The sequence below is a fragment of the Lissotriton vulgaris genome, unplaced genomic scaffold, assembly GCF_964263255.1.
Source record: "Lissotriton vulgaris unplaced genomic scaffold, aLisVul1.2 SCAFFOLD_1664, whole genome shotgun sequence".
NCBI classification, from domain to species: domain Eukaryota; kingdom Metazoa; phylum Chordata; class Amphibia; order Caudata; family Salamandridae; genus Lissotriton; species Lissotriton vulgaris.
In genome coordinates this window covers 100,770-123,784 of record NW_028248665.1, presented here as the reverse complement: position 1 = coordinate 123,784, position 23,015 = coordinate 100,770, and the positions used below count along the sequence as shown (strand labels likewise).

The following is a 23,015-nucleotide window of genomic DNA, read 5'->3' as shown; positions in this document are numbered from 1 at the left end:
CGCAGGAAGTGAACAGTAGGGCTCGACGGAAGCAGCACTGCACCTGCCTTCAGGGCCAAGTTGATTATGTGCTCTTGTTTGTCTGTGGGCAGGAGATGGGGAGTGTCATGGCGCTATTGTACCCCGCTATGAGCTATAACACATTTGTAGGCCCGGCTTGACAGCACACTGCAGCCAGGGCCGTCTTAACAGCATTGTAGGCTCTTGGGCAAAGCAGTGCACTGGGCCTGCCTACACAACCACTCACAGCAATAACATTTTTTAACAGAATTTTAGTGTTAAATTCTGGTCTGCATGGGGCCCCTATGCTCGTGGGCCACCGAGCAACTGCACAGCGTGCCCATGCGTTAAGATGGCCCTGGCCACAGCCAGAAACGTCCCCTTCTCAGACATTCAGGAATTAATCAAGATGTCCTTGAGCTGTCAGGTCAGACCCCACTGCTAAGGCATAGTAAACATTACTGCCAAGGTCTTAGAGTAGTGGGAGAGAGGTGTTTCGCTACTCAAGAAGGTGTGTTCTCTCATCAATTCGTACCTATGGATTTAAAGCACAGCTTGAAGTACTAACGAAAGGCTGCTACCCCGAGAGGGATAGGTGTTAAATCCAAACTCCAATGAAAGCCAGAGATGAAGTTGGTGAAGAAAAGGTTCTTTAATTAGCAACCTTCACAGCAAACACGAAGCAACGTCAGCTCTGAACAGGAACCAGGCAATAACTCACAAAGGTAGAATACTCGGAAAAGAACCTAGAGAGAGCGTTCTAGGCAATAGAGACAGGAGAGAATATAGAGAGACAGAACCATAGATACCACACATCTCCCTTTCCCACAAAAAAAAAAGAAAAGGAAGAAAGAAAAGAGAAAAGAAAGAAAGAGAGAAAAAGAAACAGATTAGAGATAATAGTCCTTTAGATAAGCAGGAGCACGAGTGTTGCGAGAACTCCGCCTGAGAGCAGGAGGAAGCTCAAATTGAGCAGAGATGACATTGGAGGGAGAATCACAACCAACAGGAAGAACATTAGAGGTACAACCATCATTGATGAGATCATCAGAACCAACAGGAAGAACATTGGAGGTACAACCATCATTGATGAGATCAGAAGGAGAACATTGGTCCAACAGCAGGGAAGAAGGACCTGGACGTTCCAAATCATCGACACCAGAGTCTCTTTGAGGAGAAGAGGTGGAGGGCTGAAAATCCAAAGACGAGGAAATAGAAAAGTAGTTGTCCTCTTGGCCTTTTAAGTCCTTGGAAACAAAAGGATTAACAATAACGACATTTCTCTTGCTCCACCACTTCCCATTAGAAAGCAACACAGCATTCCTGGAAACTCTGATAATTTTAGAAGTAGGGTAGAATTTTGAAGTATGACTACTGTTTTTCAGGGGTCTTTTGACTTTGACGGAATCACCCACATTGAAAGGAACCACTTTAGTTTTGAATTTGTCATCATAAGCAATTTTCATCTTGTTTTGCATGGAAACAACCCTGTTGCGAACCTGATCAACATTGGGTAATTTCTCATCCACTTTTGTCTTGTCAAGGACCCAGGAAGGGCTAAGCTTGGAGGAGCCAAAACGTTTCTTTAACAAGACAAAAGGGGTAATGCCAGTTGTGGAATGGGGAGTATTGTGATAACTCCACAACCTTTCTTTAACAGCTTTGGAAACATCCAAATTTTGCATGCAGGCTAACTGGATAGTGTCTTTTAGCATTTTGTTAACCCTTTCGACCATTCCATTTCCTTGTGGACTGTAAAGGGCAACAGTCAAGTGTTTGATGTCAAGATTGGATAAGAACTTTTGAGTGACATGGGACTTAAACTGGACACCATTGTCAGAGACTAGAAATTTAGGGATACCTTCTCTGTGAAAAAGGTCATCCAAAAAATCAATGACACCAACCGTGGAAGGATCAGACATGAACCTGCACTCAACCCACTTGGAAAAATAATCCACCAAGACTATGGCAAATCTTAAATGAGGCTTCAAGTTGTACATGGGACCAATAAAATCAATGCCTAATTTCTCCCAAGGGCCCTGAGGGTAAGGAACAGGAATAAGGGGGGTATTCCGAAGCTTGAGAGACTTGTCAGCTTCAAAACAACAGGAACACCTACCAACAAAATTTTCAACATCAGCATCGAGATTGGGCCACCAGTAGTAAAGTCGTAACCTTTTCTTGGTACCAGTGATCCCTAAATGACCAAGATGAGCCAAATTCAACAATTTCAGTTTGAGTTTATTAGGAGGAATCAACAAAGAGCCCCTCATCAAAAAATCATCCTCAACAGTAAGTTCATCTTTAACTTTAGCAAATGAACGTAACCCAGAATCAAGATTTCTGTCATCGGGCCAGCCCTTGATAACATGATCCTTGACCAAATTTTGGACCTTGTCCAATTTAACACAATCCAACCACTCATCCTTGCTGATGATATTCTCAGAGAACAACAAACCATCAACCATGCCTATAACACACTCAGAGTCCTCACAAAGGGAAGAAGAGTTTTCAGAATCCTTAAGGGGACACCTAGAGAGGAAGTCAGCACGGGTATTTTTGCCACCAGGGATATGGGAAATGGAGAAATTAAAATCGTACATCCTAGAAAGTAACCTGACTAAACGAGGACTGAGATTACTGTGGTCTTTGTTGGACAAAAGGAACACCAAGGGTTTGTGGTCGGTCACCAAAATAAATCTTCTACCCCAGAGGTAAGTCTCGAAATGTTTAGTTGCCCAAAGACAAGCCAGAGCTTCCCTCTCAATGGTGCTGTATCTGCGCTCTGCAGGAGAAAGGGATCTGGAAGCAAAGCCAACAGTCTGTTCCACACCATCAACCAACTGAGAGAAGACAGCCCCTAAACCGATGCCACTTGCATCCACCGTGACAACAGATTGAATATCATCTCTGAAAGAATGAAGAGAGGGGGCTTGGACAATAAGGTTCTTTAAGTGTACAAAAGTCTTGTTAAGAGAATCATCCCACACAAACTTTTCACCTTTCTTGAGTAGTTTTCTTAAAGGTTCAGTTTGCAAGGCAAAACAATCCACAAATCTTGAATAATACTTGCAAACACCGAGGAAAGATCTAAGTTGATCTTTGTTTTGAATGTTCAACACCTCAGACAGTTTCTTTAAATGGTCATCATCACACTTAGAATAAATGAGAATGTCGTCTTGGTAAGCCAAGACATTGCTACAGTTGCCAAACATTTTATACATGAGCTTCTGGAAGACAGAGGCAGCAGACGCAAGCCCGAAAGGCATGCGTAAGAATCTATATGGACCAAAAGGGGTATTAAAGGAAGTCAAATCACGGGAGTCTTCACAGAGTTCAACCTGGTGATAGGCAGACCTTAAGTCCAGACATGAAAAAACTTTAGAATCACCAAGTTGAGCCAACATGTCTTGTATTTTGGGTAGGGGAAAGCAATCTATTAAAATGTTTTTGTTTAAGGACCTTAGATCAATGCATAATCTGATGTCTTTGCTACCCTTTTTCTTCGCGATAACAATGGGGGCGACCCATTCTGACGAATTTATAGGCTCAATAACTTTGTCAAGGCATAGCTGCTCTAAGTGTAATTTGAGTTGAGACCTCACAGATAGGGGGACATTCCTGACTTTATGGACCACAGGAATGGCATCCTTTTTGAGGACAATGCGATGCTCAAAGTCATGAACAAGACCCAGCTTGTCCCTGAAAAGAGCACTATGTTTGGCTAAAAGTTGGTGTAAGGCAAGATTAGAGGAACAAACATCAACTAAGGAGATAGGACAAGAAGTGCCTGGTCTTAATACCATGCCGAATTTGCCCTGATCTTTCCAACCCAAAATGTTGTACCCATTTTTAGCAACATATATTTTGGTAGCAATGGACCTGTCCTCAAACTTTATGGTATCATTGAAGAATCCCAGCATGTCAATGGAATGTCCACCAAAAGAAATGGTGTGAATATCAGGAGGGAATAATTGGGAAGAATTCCAATGTAAATTAAATAAAATGTCAGTGACAAAGGTGATCGGAGAGCCAGAATCCACCGTCACTTGGATTACTGTATCACCAATGGTGATATCGCAGATGGGACCACCATCATCCAATTCAGCATCAATGTACAAAACAATCTTTTTAGAAGAGACAACTGTACATACATTCTCAGGTTCAGAAAACTCAACATTTTCAATTGCATTAATTTTTACAGGATTTCTGTTACATACTCTGGTAAAGTGACCAGTACGTTTACAATTAAGACAAGTCTTATTAAGAGCTGGACAACTTTTGAAATTCGCAAGATGTGAGGAAGAACCACACCTGAAACATGCAAAGCCTTTTTTAGCTTCTCTGGAATCTTTGTTTTTAAATTGGGAAGACTTTGGTTTGATGTTTAGGGCATTGACAGCTTCAGTTACAGTTTCACTTTTATTTTTGTTCAAAACCCTTTGAGAAGAGACAGATCTCTCGATTCCTCTCGCAAGCTCAAGAGTTTCGTTGAGAGATGGATCCCTACAACAAAGCAATCTCTCTTGTACCTTTTTGTTATAACAGTTAACCACTATCTGATCTCTGAGGTAAGAATCAATATTACCATCGAATTCACAAGTTGCTATCAAAACTCTAAGTTCTGTCAAGAAGGTTTCAATTGACTCATACTCAAATTGATGTCTAGTATAGAATTTGTGACGCTCTACCACAACACTAGTTTCGTCAATGAAATATTTGGCTAATCTAGAAACAGCTTCTTGAAAACAATCCCACTCAGTTTCATGAGGTTGAGGTGAAACAGGTAAATGGTCAAAAATACGTTGGCCTTCTGCTCCAAGACTGTTATAGAGTAAAGCTAATTTTCTGTCTGGTTCATATTTTTGACCATCTAAAGCAATAATATAACTGCCAAAACCCTTGAACCATTGTTTCCATTTAGTTTTAGGTACACCAGGGTCAGTAAGAAAATAAGGAGGAGTGACAATATTTTGAGACATGTCAAAGCAACAGTGTGTGCAGAGAAAACAGTAAAACAAACAGAACAGGTAAAAATACACGAACAAAAGGAATGATTAAAAAATGTCTGTCCAATAAGGATTAAAGTACTTGGTAAGATGTGCACATCATCGAGTAGCCAACCAGAAGATGTGCCGTGGGAGAAGCAGAATCAAAAAAATTGAATATCAAAGCCAAACCTGAAAACGAATAAGCTGCTTGAAGTCCAGGACAGCGTAGCGAAAAAACGGATAAAAATGAAGGAACGCTGTAGATATGATGAAGGAAGCGTTGTTCAACGTGACGAAGAAATGCGATGAATTTAAAGAAACGAGCGCATGAAACTGACTGCGCATGCAAATGAAGGAAGCTGCGTGAACTTTACCAAGATGGAGTCACGTAGAGGTCACGTAAGTTGAAACAACGTGAGGCGCGTCACTCCGTCACGGACCAGGCGGAGAACTGTGACGTGCGCGGAGGCTGACTGGGAGGAGGAGGGACGAAGATGGCCGGAATGGAAGACTCAGTCAGGTACGTTCGAGTGGAATCTTCGAGCAGAAGCTCGCTCGAGGAGGGGAACGTAGAGTCTGTGGCGCTCGAGGGAAAGTCGCTCGAGGGTAAGGAGGTGCGCAATGAAGGCAAAGGTAGCGTAAAGCCGCTAAAAGCAGTCAAACATTAAAAGTTACATACGACCTTTTGAAGAGGATGCGCGTTTCATGTTGAAAAGACGTTCTTGCGCATTCGGATGGTCGAGAAGGCCTCCCAGTGCTTCAGTGGATGCTGGGGATGTGAAGGAATCCAGGAAAAAATCCCAAAGCGTCGCCAAATGTTAAATCCAAACTCCAATGAAAGCCAGAGATGAAGTTGGTGAAGAAAAGGTTCTTTAATTAGCAACCTTCACAGCAAACACGAAGCAACGTCCGCTCTGAACAGGAACCAGGCAATAACTCACAAAGGTAGAATACTCGGAAAAGAACCTAGAGAGAGCGTTCTAGGCAATAGAGACAGGAGAGAATATAGAGAGACAGAACCATAGCTACCACAATAGGTCTTTCCCCCTCAGAAAGCCTTCCACTCTCTTCTCCGCTTGTGGCAGCTGCTTTCATATTACCTAAAGGTCACTACATGAGATATCAGTCAAGAACCTGGCCTGTACACCAACCTTTTAAGTAGATTTGACAGTCTGCGACTCCCCTCCTGCTCAGTCAAAAACAGAGCCTGGAAAACTTAACACCGGGATCTATAAGTAGAAGTCACTATTGAAAATCCAGGTTAAGACTGGACTAGGACCTTCTTTAAGGTGGAGGTGACCTTTCTGCCCTCTGTCTCCATGGAAGATGCAGTGTCATTGCCCATCAGCATGCATCACAGGAGTGTAGCCAACATAAAGACAATATGCATCACCCAATGGTGCAACCACGGAGTGCACCTGAGTAACTTGAATCATTTCTAAGTCCCACTATTTGTAAACGATAAGGCCACGGACATTCTGTTGTTTGAAAGGGAAAAGATGACTGAACTGACTTAACCGTCCTCCAATGGCACCAGACTGAGGTTCCTCCAACTGTAAGCGGAGACTGCTCTCCCTAGGCAGACTCTGAGTGTGGATGAGGTGTTGCATCCACCTTCCACGCTTGATCATCATATCCAAAGGGTGGTCAGGAGGTGGAGAAGATTAGGTAGACGAATGTGCAGAGTCAGATGACGGATACTCGCCCTTCTGAATTTGGGGAGTGACTACATGTTAGACCAAATGGAACCCCACATATGGAGCTGCACTCTGGAGATGGAAGGGACACAGCTCCTTCTGTCTATGCTCAAGCTCCTAGAATCTTTAACGGGGGCACTGCGCAAAGGATGTTTAACAAGATTGTGCGCATTGAGATTACACGGCTTGGATTAGTGCATTTCCTCATATCAGGGTCCATGTTTTTGCAAAATCCCTATAATGGATTCAAATTGCTCCTATTGTCCAAACAGTAATTCGAATATTTAACAGAGCACCCCTCTGCACACCTACACCTCCTGGAGGGCTACAATGTAAGAAGATGGCTGCCTCAATGCCTAACATGTCCACCCTGTTGAAATGACATTTACAGATCTCTCTTCAGGGCCTACATGGGCCCTACAGTGACGCCTTGAGCTGCTCAGCACCAGTACGAGTCCCTGGCTCCTCAGATATTAGTCAAAAGCCAGATATGTCACATGAACAGATGACATTATGCCCCTTCAAACAAGTCATTTGAGTCAGTCGCCCATAACAGCAACAGGGATACTGTAGGGCATGGCCTCTTATGTCACTCATCATTGTTACCTCAGTCCTTCTAAAGACAGGAAATGGCCAGACACCCAACCACGGTCAGGTTGTAAACTCCTGTTTCATTCCACAGGGGACTGGGGAACCCTCTGACTTGCGTCCCATTTGAAACCTATTCTTCTAACATGTGGGCTCCAACTTACCTTGGGGGGGCACCGTTATATCTTGATCGTCGAGAGTCAGTATCAGATACATTTAAAATTTAAAGCAACACATGAAAGTTGAATGGATCAACCAAGGTCATAGGATGTGTGTCAGAGAGAAAGACAAAAATAAGATACATTTGGGCAAAGGGGCCCCCAGAGTGAGAATGAGGATGTCTGTCTAGTGAGGTGGATCAAACACAAAAGGTCATGGGAAGAATGCTTGCAATTCGTCTAACCACTGGCAATCACTCTCAGTAGCATTCCAAGTCATCGTTCTTTTGCTCACCATGCCATCTCAGTTTGGACCAAGCCATATGCAAATCAGCCTTGACACTGTATGTCTAGACATGGGTCCTGTGCTCACTGTGCCACTGAAACCAAGTTATACCTGGCTGATGATCCCTTAACATGGCAATACCGGTCCTAGGTTGCTTGTGTTCCAGTTTGGTGAGGACCTGGCTGGCAGTTCGGACTGGAATGTTCCATGAGGAGTAGGGTCATGGCTGATTTGCATATTACTGAGGTAATATGTGGGCAAAAGAACGATGGGTTGGAAAGTTACCCCGAGCGATTGCCAGTGGTTAGACAAATTGGAAGTATTCCTCCCATCATCTTTTGTGCGTTTCATGTCTAGTGAGGTGGACACATCTTAGAATTCAGAAGAAGTTAAAGACGATGGTTAAAACCTGTCCCCCATAGTGCCGAACATTTGGCGATACAAGCTGGACCTCTGCCTAGACTATCTGCATCCTCGCAACTGTTTCTCATGTCCTGTTTCCTCTGAAATATGCACTAGAGTAACAAGATACATGCTTGAGAGGGCAATATCTATGTCTATTTCATTTTCAAAGTGTGCTTATTAATCATCTACAAGCAAGAGCTGGGATGGTTGTGGTATTCAGACAGAAAGTGATTTCATATTGTTAGGTGATATGTTTTTAAATGATTTTGCATTATGTTCTATGAGGTTATATAACATGAAGTTAAATAAAGCTATATGACGCTAAGCAATTTGATGTTATATATTAATGTGACGGTTAATGATGCATGTGATGTGACTTCATTGGACGGCACTTCCTGATGTTCGGCTGATCCCAACTTCAGAGACTTCTGCGTCTTCTATAAGATTTTCAGTCAACACAGAGTATCCGTAGGAAATTCTATTATTGGCTTTGAAGAAAACAGTTATGGGTGGTTTTTTTACTGCTCAGTTTCTTTTCGCTTTTTTTAAATCCTTCTTTTTTGTTCATACTTTATGAAAGTTACAGATCCCTACTTGAGAACTCTGCTGACAATTGCTTTAGGTATTATGCTTAGGGTCTTGAAATGTTTGTCTCCTTCACTGGTAACCAGTGTATGCTTCTTAAGAAGGGTGTGATGGTTTTCTTAGTCAGCCAGTTTGGTTGCTGGTGTGGTTGTTTGCTGGGAGTGCTGTCTTGTCTCCCTGCACTGAGGCAGAGCCCCGCAGTACTGATCTACACCCGGGAGGTATGGCTTAGTAATTTCACCTCACCAGAGATCTCACTGACATATCCATTCCTAACAGTCATAGCTCTGTAAGACCTTCCATATGAAACACCCCAACACGGTTCCCAGCATCAGGCAGAGTTGGAATTACTGATGCCCGTTCCAAACAGCCTTTCCCAGGGGAACCCACTCCTTCTCTTAGTTTAAGGGGAGACAAATTTGCAAGAAATCAGAACAAATTAAGACATTTACTGGGAGCAAAGAATGGTGTATCTGGGGTGCGCGAGGCAAGCAGAGGCTTGGTTGCAGCCTGATTTTAAAAAATGTACATTTTCGAGGAGACCCTAGCAGTAGATATTGCACATCATCAAGCGAACCACGAAATGCTAAAGGCCTAGGAGGCAGGAAACGTGTCCCCCGTCACACAGAGGCAAACAGCGCGCACCCCCAGAACCACGGGCTCCAAAAGGAAGCCGAAATTGCTTAATTCATCACAAACTAGAAATCGATGTTGCGCGGCTTCTGGAAAGGAGGCGGCAAAATCCATTCTGCGCAGGGAGCTAACTTCATTTCCGCGATTTTCAGTAAATATTTTAGTTGCTGTAGTCCCCCGGTGCCGCCTGGCTGTTTCTAATCTGGGGAGAGGGCCCGACTCTTGCCTGCGCCTCTCACTACGATCGATTCCGGGGTGTCGAGACCGGCGCGCGCGCATTCATCAGAGGACACGAGGTGCGGGTCAGGGGTTTAAAGCAGCTCCCTCGTGCCGCTGCATCTAAGGAGTGCTCAGGTGCGCAGTGTCCACCGGTGGTCCTGATGCAAACACACAACGGTGCTGCAGTGACGTGCCGTGTGACACCACTGCGAATGCACTCACTTGCTTCTGATGGCATGTGCTCACAGTTTAAGCACATAACCGGCGTCTTCATCAAATTATTGCAAAGATGAGGTGATGCACAACTTTTTCTTTCAAAATGAAGGTTTTTTTAAAAATAAAAAATAAAAACTGCTTAAAATGGAAAATTAAAAATTAACCTCATAAAGCAAGAAATTTATGTTTGAGCGGATTTGAGCCTGCACTAATGTTTTAAATTACATTAACATCAGGCATGGTGTTGCCCCACACAACATTCCAGTTTAAGAGGTTTCCATGCAAACGTTTTTATTTAGTGCCTCCTACCGTTTTTACCCAATTTTGCTAGCACGTACAATTACCCCGGGACAAGTTCAGCAAATTTCTGTGAATTCCACGGGAAGTAACAAAGGAATGTGGCACTCCGCTGAAAGCAAGCAGCTTTGCAGCAGGGTAGACTGCAAGTAAGTAGATGCAGTCTACCTACCCACATCTACCCTCGGCTAGGGCCCTGCCAATTCTGAATATCAATTAGGAGGAATTGCTGGTGCGCGGGAATGCAACAGACTTATCCACTTCTGAAATGAATGCACCTTCTGCTCTCACACTGCCACGTCTGCCCCTGAAATCCCTGCACACTCACTGTCCTCTTAGTTTCATGCCCCATCAGCACTCGCAGTTCCCCGCTCTGCTCCACGCCCCCCTGAACAGTCAATGCACCATGCTTTCTGATGGGAAGGCATTGGGCACGCCACACTGCACAGGTAGGTTCAAAATCGGCAGGTGTTCCTGACTAGAGTATTAAGCTAACTGAATTGATTTAACATTATCTAGACATACTACTACTACTAATAATAATAATAATTGTGTTTAACACAATAAAAGTGCTTTCCTCAAATCAACAGTTTATTAGCAGCTTTACAAACAACCACTGGTAAAGCCATTAGGTCTTGTCTATGCAAAAGCTATTGCATTTGTCAATGAGATTTAACCATGTTGTAACCAGCGTGGGTGCTGGTCAGCATGACTAAAAGTCGTATAGAGGAGAGTGGCACGAAGAGGTGTGTGGTAGAGTGGTGTGGTGTATAGTGGATTAGTGTCTTGTAGCGTGGAGTGTTGAGAAGTGTTGTGGAGTGTCGTAGAGAGGAGTAGAACATCAAAGTGGGCATAGAGTGTCATAGCATAGAGTGACATAGTGTCAGAGTGGAGTGGCATAGAGTGACGTAGAGTGTAGTAGACTTGTGGAGTGAAGCGGAGTAGAGCGGCCTAGAGTTAAGTAACGTAGAGTGGCATAGAGTGGAATGGCATAGAGTGGAGTGGCATACAGTGAGAGTGGCACAGAGGTGGATTAGAAAATTGTAAAGTGGTGAGGAGTGGAGTAGAGTGGCGGAGCGCAGAATGCAGTAAAGAGCAGAGTGGGTTGGCGCAGTGTGGAGTATCATACAGTAGAATAAATTGGCGTGCTGTGTAGTCGAGTGGAGCGGCGTAAAGTGGAATGGAGTATGGAAGAGTGGCATGAAGTGGCACAGATTGCAGTGGTATAGAGTGCCACAGAGTGGAGTGGCATTGAGAGGAATAGAATTACCTCAAGTGAAGTGGCACAGAGTGTTGTAGAGTAAAGTGGCACGGACTATCAGAGTGTCATTAAGTAGAGTGTCGTGGACTGGAATGTCATGAATTGGAATGTCGTAGAGTGGAGTGTCAGAGAGGATGGACTGGGGTAGGGTGAAGTGTCAGAGTGGAATGTCATATAGTGGAGTAAAGTGGGCTAGAGTGGTGAAGAATGAAGTGGCATAGAACAGAGTAGAGTGGAGTGGCAAAGAGTGGCGTACACTGGGGTAGAGTGCAGTAGAGTGGCGTGGAGTAGAGTGTCATGGAGTAGAGTGTCAGAGTGGAGTAGAATGGCATACAATGGAGTGTCAAAGTGGGGTAGAGTGGCATAGAGTGGAGGGGTGAAGAGTGGAGTATGCATGTTGTAGCAGCGCACTGTCATTACAGACAACACATTTTCAATTGAAATGAACAATACATTGGCACAAACACACAGTTTTACAAATAAAACTATATAGCAAAAACAATAATGTGTGGAAATGGTATCACCTAGTGAATTGATTTGTTCTGATTGCATTAAAATATTTGTTTCTTCCATTCTTCAGAATTACAAAACATTCATTTACAGACATTTAAAATGTGTTTTTGTGCTAGAAAAAAAGCCTTGTCTTTCTCACTCCCAGACTGTCAGATAAATCCTCTCACTTTGAAGTTAGAGAAACAAAAGTAAACACTAAGCTCCCTTGGAAGACAGAGCCTGACATTTGCCCACTGTCTTCGAATGCACAGCAAATATGAAAAGCTGGAACTAAATTGTAAGGCCTCTTTACAGAAAGGAAGCACTAGAGGAAGAATACAACTAGTGAGTCAGAGAGCTGGTAAACAGGCTGTGCTCCACGGGAAGGACAAAGACATGCTGGACAACCTAAAACATATAAAACCGGAAAATAAAATGCAAACAAAATGAAGTTACAAACCACAAAGCTAATTGTAGACAATGGGCAGAATGCATTCCTAGGTTGGCTTTCAGAATGCCCCCAAGGCGTCTTTAGCAACCAGAGATGCGTTGGCTGGTAAGCTTCAACATAAAATTAGGTTTTTAAACAAATGCTAAGACTTGGTATTTTTGCCGATTGCACAATAAAATAAAGCCATGCTCCACCGTTTCCACCACTAAGGTGAGAAGTTGGTATGGTGTTTTATCTACAGGGATTCACTGGCAGACCCTCACCCTTCTGCACAATAAGGGGTTGCCTCGGTGTGAATGAGCAAACGATTGTAATGTTCATTCACAAAGAGGGCCTGCAAGAGCTTCACAATGACAACCCCTTGCCGAGTGAAGTTCCCATCACAAAGTAACCTATACGAGCAACTCAGTCCAGAGTCACATACTGGTGCTCTTTAAAGTGCGTCACCAGCAGCATCATGATGGGTTTGTTGCAGGGTCAGCTTCACCAGTGTTGCCCCCCAAAAGCAGAGACCTTGAGATGAAAATATTGGTGAGGCCGGAGCCCCAGTGCTCCACAGAAGCATTCCTGAGATCCTTTGTAATGACCCCTTTGAGGTGTTGGGACAGCATACAGCCTTTACCAAGCAGTCTCTACCCCGCAGGACGCTACCACGCATGCCTTTAGCAAGCAGGCCATTTTGGTACTTAACCATGATGGTTAAGTTTTTATTTTAATGGCTATTATGTCATTTAAAAAAGGGGGATTAAATGGTTATTGAATGCATTAGGGTTCAAGGTGGTAAGGATTTTAAAGGGTTTTTAGGGTTCACGAGTGGGGATGGTTACAGGGTAGTAAGGTTTTTAAAGGAGTTTACAGGATTCAAAGATGGGTAAGGGTATGAGTTAGTAGTGGTTTTAAAGGTGATACAAAGCATGATTGAAGACAGTGAAAGCAACCACAAAAGATAGAATCAACAGCAAAACGCCTGTGATGGCTTAGGCCACATAAATATTCTTAATCGTCATCTGTAGTTTTGGTCCCCAGATGGAAAAGCACCTACCACCACTAGGCTCTAGGAGAAAACCATGACGGACATTGTCAGTCGCAAAATCGTTTTTGCAGCTGGGACGACATTTTTTATTTGGGTTGTGGGTTTGAAACATGAGGAAGATGAAGATAAAGAGAGTGAAGAACTTCAACAAGACAGAGCAAGTGTGGCTACTGTCCACCCATTCCTGCACTACCCCACCTCTCCTGGAAGAGAGGCTCTCTCCTGTACTGTACAGCAATGCCAGAGGGACACTGCAGGGGCCCACAGGGCGGGGGCAGAGGCCAGCACTGCAGATCACCAGGAACTGTGCCCACCAGCGCAGCACACAGCCCAAGTCAACAAAACCACATGGGGGCTATCCCACATCACCACCCAAGAGGTACTGCCTGCATCTCCGGTTGCTGAGACATAAGCGTAATTGATACACGTCGCAACATTCTTACAGGGAGCCTTGAGACAATGTTGTGTTACCAGCTTTTGCCTTACATTACCTACCGCCCTGGGAGAGAGGAAGCAAAAGGAAATTGTAACCAGTAGGCCCATAAGAGCCTCGAACCAACCTACTGTCCTGATCTGGTTGAGTTATGTGTAATGTAATGTAATGTAATGTAATGATGTCTTGTAAAGCGCATGAATCACCCCACATGGGGTATCTCCGCGCTGTAGACCGCTGGGGAACCCGTCCTGGCTTTCCCTGTGAGATGGCCCCTACTGGGTATCTCCAAGGTGAAACCAGGCATCTCCGGCATATGCGAGGGGCTGTTGTGGAGATGAGGCAAGCTAATGCCCAGAGTTGCCGAGTGTGAACCCTGGTTAGAGTAGGCACCAAGGCGAGAATTATCGAGTCCGCTGACCCTGGTCCACGATGGGAATTGAACCCTGGTCCCGGGCCGTCCTCTGCTTCCGGGTCTGCCGCCTCTAACCAGTGTGCCACACCACTCCACTATGTGTAGAGACCTGGAAGTAACTTCTACCTAGGATCATTAGCCCTGTTGCCCCAGAAACACCTGTGTATAGTACATGCATCATCTGCATTCTAAGTGTATATAGTTAGTTGTGTGATAGGATTAAATACGGTTTCTTTTAATGAAAAAACACTTGCTGGCCACTGATTTACTAACTGCTATTGTCTGCTTGATTGAGTTCAAAATCTCTACCATACATCACCACCCTCAGTAGGCTTTGTACTGCTCGACTTCGCTATCCTGTGGGTCAAGTACTGAAGGGTTGTACCTGGAGCTCAGTTTTGGGTTTAAGAGTAAGGTAGAGCCCCAGGACACCAGTAATAAAAGGAGCCCAGTAAACACTCACTACCCTGGAACTCCCCAGAAAGTTCCCACGGACAGGCACATGTTTTTCTTTAACTGGTGTAGAGGAGCGTATAACACGGCCTCCACGGGAGCCTGGCTCAATGTCTGCGTTTAACGCTTTGCCAGGGATTAACCATAGCAGGCCCTGGCTCACTTTGAGTCTGGCTTCGATGCTGAGTGAAGGTTTGGTCTACGGGGTGGACCAGATACATTCCAGGAGAGTCACAAGATGGGAACCCGCAGAGTTGAAGGTGGAAGTGGAAATTTAGGAAACTGAAGTCAGGGAACCAAAATGTACATGCAAAGCAACAATAGTGCAACAAGGAATGGACTAGTGCAAACTAAGGCGGGTGCAAGTTAACCCACCACCTAATGCAGTTGCCCGGTGAATATTGAGAGCTATCCACGTCACTGGCGATCAGAAGCGGGCAGAGTTCTATAACGGTCGCCATCTTGGAACTGCTACTGTGCCCTCATTGACTGAGTACAGTTAACGTCTTGATTTGGAAGAGACACCTGGTCCTGGTGAACGTTGTATTGCATCCTTCCTCTCAAGCACCATGTTTATGGCAGACCCCGCCATCATCAAGCACCTCTCCAACCACACAATATTTTTCCTCTATCTGCTATCTGTCTGGGCCCGCCAACCACCTGTTCCTTCCCACCCCCAAGTAGTTGTCATCCCTCCTTATGAGTGCAGCCTGGAAGGCTCTGACAACAGGCAGATACTCTGATACACCCCCCACCCTCTCGAACCCCGCCCTGGACCCTCACAAAAGCCTGTTGCAGCTTACTGATGACCCGTGGATTGGGTCTGCTTCATCTTTGCATGCCTCCAAACTGCATAAGTGCTCACGAGACAGGGCTCTCCTCTTATGCACAGTGGCACAACAGACACAAAGTAAAAGCTATTTTCAACGTGCAGCCGAACACACAGTAGTACAGAAGAGCGACTACCCTTCTTGTGGAAGAGGTGTGGTGCAGTGACCAGGTCAACTGACGCCGGAACCCGGGGACTCACGGTTCGATCCCCGGTGCCGGCGGCAGATCAGTCCAGCACCATGTGACTCTGGGCAATAGCTCGCTTAATCTTCCTGAGGGCCCCCTGCGCCTTGACACCTTCGGGTAATTGTTCGCGTTTTACAAATACTGGACATTTACATTGTATTTACATTTCTCTAGTATGTAGCATTACATTAAAGTGCAAAGGAAAGCGCATCATAAGTGATGCTCGGGTCTCACATTCCATCACAGCAGGTACTGGGGGAGAAAGGGAAGTGATTTTCATAACAGATTTTAGGAGTGTTTGTTTTTGTTGACGTCAGTTTTTTATAGAGATGTATTCATAAAGCTAGCCTGTTTTTAAGCAGTTTTGATTTCTGACGAATATTGCAACCCATGGAGATGTAATTTGCCCAGGATTGCATGATGTTTCAGATAGGGTAGTAAGGAGTGGAACCGACGCTTCTTTGTTCAAGTGCCAACAACTTAGCCACTAAATCATGACAAATCTATCTGTCTAGGTACAATACACAACAAAATACATCAACTATGCATTTGCGTACAATAAGTGCAGAAGGAAAGAAAGAAAGGGGGTGAACCTTAGTTATTATTTGATAGAAATTTTGTACAATCCGTTATCACCAACAGCATTGTGTGTGGCATGGTATCTGGAGCCTTAATATTCCTATTTTAAGAGAAACCTTAATGCAAATTGTAGTTATATAAAGAGTTGTCCTTATGTTTTTTAATGAAATGAGCTGGAGAAGGGACTTTGGACCAGTCCTTCAAGTTTCTAAACTGCGGCCTGCGTTCTAATCCCCATTTATCACTAGACCAAATTGTGTGACCCTTGGGAAAATGCGTCATCTCCTTGCAGGGGACCCGAGTGTTGAGGGTCCCACTGAACCCGGGATATTGTTGTCATTTGCTCTCCAAACACCTTGGCAGGGGTGGTGGGCAACTGCCTCCCCACACTTGAAAAATAACTCACTCAGAATGTGGGAGCAGACCCGGGGGTCGCAGGGCTGCTGCAGGAGCCCCAGTGCATGGTTCTCAAGCAGTCGTTCATATGTGCACTGAGTCTGCGACTGTCCAATGTGCAGGCCATGGCCTGAGGACCCTTCTACTGATACAACTGCACCCACCAAAAGTACCAAAGTAAACATACGGACCCTGGTGGCCAGTGAGAGGGGCGCATGAAACAATCCTCCTGAGAGGTAACAACCACTACTGAGAGGAAGTGCATCTGTGCCATCAGAAGAGGTCCCATGCAAGATTAAAGTCCCTAATGCCTGCGACCAGCCCCCTCCTGGCATTTTCTGGCTTAGGAATGATATTAAGTCTCATCGCTGTCGGTAGCCTAGAGCAACATCTGCCAAGGAGACATGAACCCCAGAACTCTGCAGATAATGCCAGAGAAAACGTGGAACCTCCTTATGCAGTTCATCCTCTCTATACTCACCCATTTCCCCTAGAGATGGGAGAAACATGTCTAATACAATATGAAGATTCACACAAACAAGAGCCTCAGGCAAGTATGATATCCAAGAAAGCAAAGAATCAGTTCAATTTCCGCCCTGTGACCTTTCTCACCACACGCGCCCAAGGAGTGGAGAGTCCCAGGTCCCAGGTGATCTCAGGACTCATCTTCAAAAGGAAGCTGATGAGTTTTTATGACAGCGTCTTCATCAACGGAGAAATGCAAAATGATGAAGGGCTTCAGTAGCCTGAATTGTACTCCAGCTCCTCCCATGACGGTTTGCCCACCGCCCCCAAATGGTTACAAAGAGACCTGCTGACCTACAAAACATTAATAACGCTGTACCACTAAACAGCGCTGTCTCCAAGAACCTGGCTTTGGCACAGGTCACAGCACCATTTGCTCATAGGCCTGTGTGGTGTAATCTATCAACCCCTGCTGCCTGGTACTAATCAATACAGCGCCCTCGTTAGGCTGCAGTGGACACTTTACAGTGGTTATGGAGTCACCTTGAGCTTGGACGCTTTCTAGCTCAAATAAAACGCTGCCCTTTCTTTGTCATTCATCCCATCCGTGACACGACAAATGATAAGCGGAAACATCAATTACCTGAAGAATGTGACGAAGAACTGCACAAGGTCCATGATCGTGTTGTGCTGAGAAAAGGCGATCTGCAAAAAAAGAAAAAAAGTATTCATTTACAGACTGTCAACATACCATGTTAACGCAATTTAAGAATGCTTAGTAGAATAGGAACATATAGACAAGAAGCAAATTTGACATGGTTCCAGTAACGGTGATGCAGTAGTCACAGTCAGACAATCTAATAAGTTACTACCTTCGGCAATGATGTATCTGTAAGAGACATATATTAGTTATAGATTCCTTACCTTAGAATTACCCCCAGGCATCAGACTAGATCCGGAGAATTTTTCTCATAGCAGTACCCCTGCGTGTCAGTAGGGTGGCGTCGGTCGACTCTGCGTCTGTTGTCGGCGTTGTGGTCGCCGGGATGATGTCGCGATGTCTATTTAGACACTGCCCCTGCGTGCTGACGTCAGTTCTGACACGACTTTTCACGCCAGAAGTGCAGAGCCATGCAAGACACTGACCACTGGTGCACATAACTAGGGCCCTGTAAGGAGTCCCTATCCCTAGTCAGTTTGCAGAAAAGGGAGGATGGGTGGGGCGGTAAGGAATCTATAACTAATATATGTCTCTTACAGATACATCCTTACCGAAGGTAAGTAACTTGTTCATCTGAAAGAGACCATTATTTATAGATTCCTTACCTTAGAATAGATACCTCAGCAACGCCAACCCTGAAGATGGTTCTGCAAGTTATGTTCACACCAGAAAGTCCTGGAGAACAGAACGGCCAAAAAAGCCATCTCTCCGGACTTGGCTATCCAGGCAATAATATTTTGTGAATGTGTGCAAGGATGCCGCTGTGACTGCCTGGCAGATGCCAATGATCGAAACTCCCCATCCCAAAGCAGTAGAAGCTGCGGTCGCCCTGGTAGAATGGGCGCGCAGTCCCACTGGAGGTTCCATTTTCACCAATGAATAACAAATTTTAATGCATAGAACAAACCATCGAGAGAGGGTGTGTTTTTGTATGGCCCGAACTTTCTTGGCACCTGCACAACAAACGAAAAGTTGATTGTCCACCCGGAAATCTTTAGTGCGGTCAAGGTAGAAGAACAGCGCACGTTTTGGGTCAGACGGTGGAGTCTCTCCTTCACCTTGGAAGGGTGCGGAGTTGGGAAGAAAGTGGGCAAAGTGATGGTCTGACCTATGTGGAAAGAGGTAACCACTTTGGATCGAAAATAAGGCCTAGTGTGAAGGACTTCTTTGTCTGGATGGACTGCAATAAAAGGAGGCTTTGAGGTTAGGATTGAAGCTCACTCACCCTGGTGCAAAGGTGATGGCAAGCAGTAAGGCAGTCTTCAAAGTAAGAAGTCTACGAGGGCAGTTATGTAGTGGCTGGAAGGCAGCACATATAAGGTAAGTAAAGACCAGATTCAAAGCCCATTGGGGCATTACAAAAGGAGAAGGAGGAAAGAGATGAGTAATTCCCTTTAGGAATCTATTTACAATAGGGGACTTGAAATGAGAAGGCTGATCACGGAGGCGAAGAAAGGCAGATGTGGCCAAGAGGTAGCCTTTAAGAGTGCCCAAGGCAGAGCCCTTGTTGGGCTAAAGAAAGGATGAACAAGAGAACCTCAGAAAGAGGGGCAGAGAGGGGATCCACAGCTTTTGCTGTGCACCATGCCACAAATTTGTTCTATCTACAGGTGTATGCCCTGTTAGTGGAGGGACGCCTGGTTGACAAGATGACATCACAAACTTCGGGTGGAAGGTCGAAAGCTGTCGACTGCTGCAGCTCAATCTCCAAGCAAGGAGGGGGAGGGTAGACAGGTTCGGGCGTCTGCTGCGACAGACGATCCTCCCGAAGAGGCAGTCTGATCGGAGGATCGATGGCCATGCTCAAGAGCTCAGGGTACTAGACTCTTTGTGCCCAGTCTGGAGCCACAAGAATGACTTGGGCCCGGTCACGCTTGATCTTCTTCAGCACTTTAGACAAAAGTGGTACAGGCGGAAAGGAGTACAGGAGACCGCAATTCCACTTACATCGAAAAGCACAGCCATGCGAGTACCGCCTTGGAAATTCCAACATGCAGAACTGCTGACACTGCGCGTTCTCTTCGGTGATGAACAGATCTAAACAAGGTTCTCCCCACTGCTGAAAGAGACCTTGCACCATATCCGAGTGAAGATGCCATTTGTAATCCATCATGCACGGATGGCTGAGTTTGTCCACCCTGGCACTCAGAGAGCCTGCCTGGTGTTGAACCACCAGGGATATGCCCTGATGTTCCAGCCATGCTCAAAGGCGAAGAGCCTCCTGAGATAGGGTCCATGACCCCACCCCGCCCTGTTTGTTGCAGTTCCACATGGCAGTGGTGTTGTCTGTGAACACCTGCACTACCTTCCCCTTGAGGGAGGGAAGGAATGCCTTCCGTACCAGGTGAATTGCCCAGAGTTACAACAGGTTGATATGGAACCCAGATTCAGCCGGAGAACAGAGACCCCTGATCTCCGCCTCTCCCAGGTGACCACTCCATCCCAGAAGTGACACATCCGTCACTACTGTTAACTCTGGTTGGGGAAGGGAGAGGGATCTGCCGCTGGCCCAATCCTGGTTCTGGAGCCACCACTGCAATTGAGGTGCATCCCCTCCGAGATCTGGATGACAGCGGAAAGATTCCCCTGATGCTGCGCCCACTGGAACTTCAGGTCCCACTGCAGAGCTCGCAGATTCCACCTGGCATGATCCACCGGCAGGATGGAGGAGGCCATGAGGCCCAGCAGCCTCAGAGTCAATCTCACTGAAATCCGGGATAGAGGCTGAAACATTGGTATCATACCCGAAACATCCCGGACTTGCTGCTTGAGAGGATAAGCCCAAAACTACGCTGTATCCAGACCTGCTCCGATGAAAAGGAGCTACTGGGAGTGAATCAGATGTGATTTCAGCACATTGATAGTGAACTCCAGCGAGTGCAGGAGGTCCGCCTTAGTCTGGAGGTGGGAGACGACAGCCTCGGGCAAGCCCTCCTTCAACAGCGATTCATTGAGATTGGGGAAGACTAGAATGCCTGATCTGCGCCCATGAGATGCACCACTGCCATCACTTTCATGAATACCCGAGGGGCGCTGGTAAGGCCAAAGGGGAGCACAGTAAACTGAAAATGCTCATGACCTACTGTGAACCGTAGGTAAAGCCTGTGGACTGGCAGGACGGGGATATGGAAATATGCGTCTTGCAAGTCCAATGCTACCATCCAATCTCCTGGGTCGAGGACAGACAGGTCCTGACCCAACTTCAGCTTCTTGAACTTTTCCTTCCACAGGAAGCGGTTGAGGGCCTGAGGTCTAAGATAGAACGCAGACCGTTGTCCTTCTTGGCGACTAGAAAGTAGTGAGAATAGCAACCATGACCTACTTCGGCACACAGACTCTTTCAATAGCTCCCTTGGCCAAGGGAACTTACCGGTGGAGAATGGCCAATTGATCCTCTGACATGCGATCAAAGGATGGTGGCATGGAGAGAGGGGTATCTATAAGGGGTTTATCTGCAAAACCCACCTGTCCGACGTGATGTTTTGCCAGTGGGGGAGGTGATGGCAAATCCTGCTGCCCATTGGCCTCTGGTGGCCCTGAAGGGTCAGACTAGGAGGGTTTGGATGCTGCTGCATGGGGGTTATGGATGGACTGGCCCGCCCGCTGGCCCCCAGACCCGCGCCACTGGGTCAAACATCCGCAGCCATGCACAGGCAAACTCTGGAACTCCCTTCCACTTAATATAAGGGCCATCCCTCAGCTGTTGCCCTTTAGGAAGGCTCTTAAGACTTTGCTAGACTTCATGTAATGTTCATTCTGAAGCTGGTGTACGAGTGGACCTCTTCCGGACAGTGATCTATGGCGCCTTGATGCCCTTGAGTGGTTGCAGCGGTCTATAAATGTAAAATCAAAATCAGGCTGGGCAGCTTGCGTGAACCGATGGCTAGCCTGGGTCGAAGGTGGTGGGACACCCCTTCTGTAGCCACAAAAATGGTGAAAAGCAAACTGCGTGGGGCAAGAGGTTGCTGAAAGGCCCTAGGATCTGGCTGTAGCCCTAGATTCTTTTAAGCGCTTGAGCACCGAGTCTGCCTTGTCACCGAAAAGGCGACGGCCATCTAAAGGCATGTCCATTAGGGTGGATTGGACATCCCCAGAAAACCCAGACATCTTCAAGCAGGCGTAGCGCCTCAGGGCTACTGACGTGGAAACTGTTCTATCCATTGAGTCGGCGGTATCCAGCCCACATCTGATTATGAATTTAGCTGCATCTCTACCCTCTGCCACCGTGTGGGAGAGAACGGCCCGGACCTCATCCGGCCACTGTGGTAGCACTTGTACAACCGTATCCCACACTGTATGGGTATAACAGCCCAAGAGGCATGCAGTATTCACCAACCACAGCAATAAGCTGGCGGAAGAAAATATCTTCTTCCCAAAGTGGTTCAGGTTCTTGGATTCCTATCTGGGGGAGCAGTAGGGAAGGTACCCTTGGAGAAAGAGGCTTGGACCTCCAAATACTCGGGGGTCGAGTGTTGGGAGAGGAAAAGTGGGTCACCCGATGCAGAGCGGTGGCATCAGGCAATCATCCTGTCCACAGGAGCCCCTGTGCTGGGCTTGGACCAAGTGCCCAGAAGGATATTGGTGAGGGCTTCCTTGAAAGGCAGAAGAGGCTCCGAAGAGGCTTCTGCCTGTTGAAGCACCTCTGTCAGGAGGTTAGTCCTGACAGCCACAGTAGGAAGCTCCAGGTCCAAGGCATATGAAGCTCCCTCCTCCGTAGCCATGGTAGGGGGGAGAATATGTCAAGGTCTGAGGAGAGATCCAAACCACTGGCGTCACCCAGGTCCTCTTGCCAGTCGGCTCTTCAAGTTAATCAGCCAAAGAGTCCACTGACCCCTTCCAGTCCTCTTTACCCTCCCCTGGTTGCCATTCAGGCCTGAAAGGAACACCAGGAATGTACCTTCCAACGCCAGTATGGACGTCGAACGACGTTGGTCCGGCGTAGTGTCCAAGTCAGGGGTGAGGCTGGTGTCGGCGCCGGTCGGGTGCACAACCGGCACCAGGGGCGTCTTTACCAGGATCGGCGATGGGGAAGGTACCGTGAGGTTAACCGGCATTGATCCAGATCCAGGCCTGGATCCTCGGGGTCCATCTGGCGCCGGGGCGGAAGCCACTGACATTGAACACCCAGAGTCTCTAGCCAAGTCCGCGGACCCAAAGGCGCACCGGCAGAGTCGGGCTGCCCTAAGATGCTATTAAGCATGTTAAAAGTAAAATGACAATAATG

The 23,015-nt window shown here is 46.4% G+C and overlaps 1 long non-coding RNA gene across 1 annotated transcript in view; it reads right to left on the bottom strand.

Annotated features, from left to right (window-relative positions):
* The window catches only part of LOC147663863 (uncharacterized), a 405,123-nt gene extending 387,345 nt beyond the window's left edge, over positions 1 to 17,778 (bottom strand). Inside the window, exon 1 of the long non-coding RNA XR_015305209.1 lies at positions 17,714 to 17,778. This is a non-coding gene — a long non-coding RNA (uncharacterized LOC147663863). The remainder of the gene's footprint in view (positions 1 to 17,713) is intronic.
* Between the last annotated feature and the right edge of the window lie 5,237 nt (positions 17,779 to 23,015).